At 50.8% G+C, this 4,301-nt stretch overlaps 1 protein-coding gene across 1 annotated transcript in view; it reads left to right on the top strand.

Annotated features, from left to right (window-relative positions):
- The window catches only part of LOC126963361 (10 kDa heat shock protein, mitochondrial), a 328,484-nt gene that overhangs the window by 84,533 nt on the left and 239,650 nt on the right, over positions 1-4,301 (top strand). The gene's annotated exons all lie outside the window — the stretch shown is intronic.

The following is a 4,301-nucleotide window of genomic DNA, read 5'->3' as shown; positions in this document are numbered from 1 at the left end:
GGCAGCAGCGGCAGAAACAGGAGCCAGGGCGCCGGACCCCAGAGCGTGGCGCGCAGTCCAGACCCGAGCGGACGAGTGAGCCCCGCGTCGCCCGCACGTCCAGACCGCCGTGCTCTGCCCCTGACTCACGGCGTCTGAGCCGGCCCAGGGGCGGCGCAGCGGACGCCAGCCACCGCCTCCCCGACTTTTCCATTTCCCCTTTCTCTCCGTAAACAGAAAGAGACTGCCTAGCTGCAGGGGAAGCCAGAGCCCCCGCGCTGGGAAATTCCGCGTCCACCCCCCCCTCCTCGCGGTCCCCGCCGCCCCTCGTTTACCCTCTGGGCGCCCAGGCGGAGCTGGAGGCGGGACTAGGGAGGAGCAGAGCGGCACGCGGGAGGGGCGCAGGACGTGAGCTGCGGCTCGAGTCGAGAGCCTGGGATGTGGACGAGTTTTCCCCCGGGCCTGGTGACCCAAGGCGTCCTGGTGGCGGAGTTGCAAGAGGCAGTTGTGCCCTTTCCGGGTCCCCAGGGAAGGTCGTATATCTTAGTGTACTCGCGCCCTCCGCGTTCTCTGGAGTCCCAGGGTCCGGCGGGAGAGCACGCTCCCAGGGGGCGGGGGGGGGGGTGCGGAGCGGTCACCAGGCCATTTGCCGCGCGCCCCGTGCTCTGGGGTGGGGACAGAGGCGCCTCGTGCCCTCCCCGTCGTGCTGCGGGAGGCTGGGGAAGCTTGGGGCTTCTCTGAACCGCGACTGTGGGTCCGATTACTAGCAGCACGGCCCCGCCTCGCCCAGATTTCGCTTCAAGTTCACACACAAAGAGGGCAATGGCTCACGCACACATTCCAGCTTAGAGATTTCCAAGAGGCTGCCTCAGGGTGGGCCCGGAACCTGGGTGTTGGGCGCTCGGCTGGGGGCCTGTGCACTCCGACAGCAGAACCTGGTTTTCTTCTTTGCAGTCTTTATTAAAATTGGTTATTTTGTAGCACCGCCTCATTAGGAAGAGTACCTGTACTGATCTCCCCCCTCCCGCCCACCCCCTCAGTCCTAGCTGCTCATCTGGGGTTTTCCTTCTTGAGTGGCAAGCGTTTACTCCAGGTGTAACCGGAAGAGAGTTCTAGAGAAAAGCGCCACTCTCCCGAAATCCACTCCGCGGGACATTCCCAATACCCCGCCACCCCCTCCCCCTACATTTCCCACGTATCAAGCATCCACTAGGAGCCAGGCATTCGGCTAGAGCGCGGAGAGCTAGGGACCATGTGAGGAGGACATCTTCTCTCTCTGCCCTACGGCCCAGGAGGTGGGGTGTCCCAGGCACAACTCAGATTCAAACGCGGTCACACTTCAAGTCCATGCCCTTTTCTTCACAGTGCCCAGGTACGTGCTCCTGGTGCAGTTTCTAAATTGCCGTGCGCAGTGGCGCACGCCTGTAATCCCAGCGCTTTGGAGGCCGAAGCGGGAGGATCACTGGAGGTTAGGAGTTGGAGACCACCTGGGCAACATAGCTACCCCGTCTCTACAAAAAATAAAAATAAAACTTGGCCAGGCATGGTGGCTCACGCGTGTCATCCCAGCTACTTGGAAGCTGAGGTAGGAGGATCCCTTGAGCCCAGGAGTTCGAGTCTGCTGTGAGCTATGATTGAGCCACAGCACTCCAGCCTGGGCGATAGAGCGAGGCCTTGTCTCAAATTTAAAAAATAAAATAAAACAAAAAAAATTTTTGAGACTGAGTTTCGCTCTTGTTGCCCAGGCTGGGGTACAATGGGGCGATCTCGGCTCACCGCAACCTCCGCCTCCGGGGTTCAAGCGATTCTCCTGCCTCAGCCTCCCGAGTAGCTGGGATTACAGGCATGCGCCACCACACCCGGCTAATTTTGTATTTTTCGTAGAGATGGGTTTCTCCATGTCGGTCAGGCTGGCCTCAAACTCCCGCCCGCCCGCCTCAGCCTCCCAAAGTGCTGAGATTACAGGCGTGAGCCCCCGCGCCTGGCCAAAAATAAAATTTTTTAAAACGATTTGCCTTGGACCTTCTCTAGAGCCCTCCCCATTTCTGCTATGGAAAATGAATTACAATTCCAACCCGAGGATGTACCGAGAGAATTGCCGGAGGAGGTAGGTTAGCTGAGGTGACAAACTAGGGACTTTTTGCAGGACCTTAACTCGCAGACAACAAGCCCAGATAGCTAATCCAACATCGAGGGCCGATTGACTGGACACTGTCATCCCCGAAGTTATTTTAAATACGAGAGCGATTTAATTTATATTCATTCACCTCATGAAGCAGGGCGTTTGCCATTCCCTCCAAATATCCAGGCAGTCCCTTGCACCTAGAGGAGAACCACTTCCTGAAGCCTCCGCCTTTCTGATCTTGGAGCGAGGGAATTCCACCAACGCGGCAGCATTGACCCGGCAGAAGCAGCCTGGGCCAGGGTTGGGGAGGAGAAGCCCCGCTCGCCTGCGCGCCGGATGGGTGGAATTTGGCATTGGCTCAAGCGGGTTATCCCAGTCTCAGCTGAAGCCGAAGTTATTAGTACACTTTTGGCCTTTTCGCTGGAAACCGGGTTAGCACAGGTTGTTACCTCTGATTGTAACCTGAGAAACTGGGAGACGTCTCTTTCTCTTCTGCGGTGTTTAGACAACAAAGGATGATCTTTACAAGAGTTTTAAAAATAGAACCATGGAACCACTCCCCTCCCCACCCGCCTTGAGTGAGCTCATTAAAACCACACCTAATCTTCTGGGAACGGCCTTATTAGCCTTACTTCCTACATAGAAGTCTCCCAAATAGAGCTGCATTTTAGAGAGCTCGTGAAATGGCTGGTCTAGCAGGGTTCTCTCTTGCTTCTGGCTTAAGCCAGAGTAGGTTTCATCTGTTGGGGTGAATTAGAAGGTTTTACTTGAAAATATTTGTAAAGTTTTTAACAAGGTGGCCAAAAGGGAGAGAACAGCTGAAAAGAAATAAAACGTTTGTGGACTTCTTGTATGTATGTATGTATGTATGTATGTATGTATGTATGTATGTATATGTATTTGAGATAGGTTCTGGATCTGTCACCCTGGCTGGAGTGCAGTGGGGCGATCTCAGCTCACTGCAACCTCCACCTTCCTCCTCAAGTGATCCTCCCACCTCAGCCTCCCAGATAGCTGGAACTACAGGTGCATGCCACCACACCCGGCTAATTTTTGTATTTTGGGTAGGGTTAGAGACGGGGTTTTGCCATGTTGCCCAGGCTGGTCTCAAACTTCTGAGCTAAAGCGATCTGCCCGCCTCAGCCTCCCAAAGTGCTGGGATTACAGGCGTGAGCCACCGTGCCTGGACTCCTTGCATTTTTCTTGGTCTGGCTTTTCGTTTTTTATGCAGGCTTACTAAAACAATCCTGCGCTTTTAGGAGCAAGCTAAGTGAGTTTTAAACCTACCAATGAGAAGTCCCTTGAGCCAGAGTGCACACAACCTTAGGGGGTTATTCTGGAAACGATCCTAAAGCACGTTATGAAACAGCTCTCTAGAAGCTGTTTGAAGCAAGCAAAATGCATTTGCAAATGAAGTTGTAACCGATTGCAGTTTACCTGAAGAGGCTTGCTCCAACTCACAGGTTGGGACATTAATGGATTTGTAATTTGTGGTTTGGAAATCCAAATTATTTTACTCACAGAAACAAAATTATTAACAATGGGTAGGTAACCCTGTTGGCCTGTTAACCGATGTAACCACAATTGTGCTCTAGACTAATTAATATGATATGGGGCATTGTTTCTCAGTTTTTTATATTAGTAAAATATGGAATTTTGTGAATAAAATAAACTGCAATAAATTGGGAGCATAGCTATAGGTGGCTTGGTGAAAATATGTTGTTTTTTTGTAAAAAAAATAAAATAAAATACAAAGTATTGAAGGAAGATAATTTGAATAAAGCTTTAAATGAGATATTTTTAAAGTTAAGAGGAACTTGAGCCTGATTTCATGATCATAACTTTTTCTTTATGGTTTCATGTTGAAACAGCTATACAAATTAAGATGTTTCAATAACAACTTATTTATACTTTTGATAATAACCGTCAGGTGAGAAGCTGTACAGACACATAGCTAATAAATTTACAACCATTATTATTGTCTTAAGTTGTAAACAACTTGAAATTGGATTTTAAAAATCCAGTAACTCTTTTTTTTTTTTTTTCATTGATATGTGTAAGTTTCTTATGATAATGTGAGTGGATTTCAGATATAATTGAAGTTTTTCTGGCCAGGCACGGTGGCTCATGCCTGTAATCCCAACACTTCAGGAAGCGAGGCAGGTGGGATCACCTGAGGTTGGGAGTTCCAGACCAG

Source organism: Macaca thibetana, chromosome 9, assembly GCF_024542745.1.
Source record: "Macaca thibetana thibetana isolate TM-01 chromosome 9, ASM2454274v1, whole genome shotgun sequence".
Lineage (NCBI taxonomy): Eukaryota > Metazoa > Chordata > Mammalia > Primates > Cercopithecidae > Macaca > Macaca thibetana.
The sequence above is the reverse complement of the archived record's forward strand: the minus strand, read 5'-3'. Positions and strand labels throughout refer to the sequence as shown.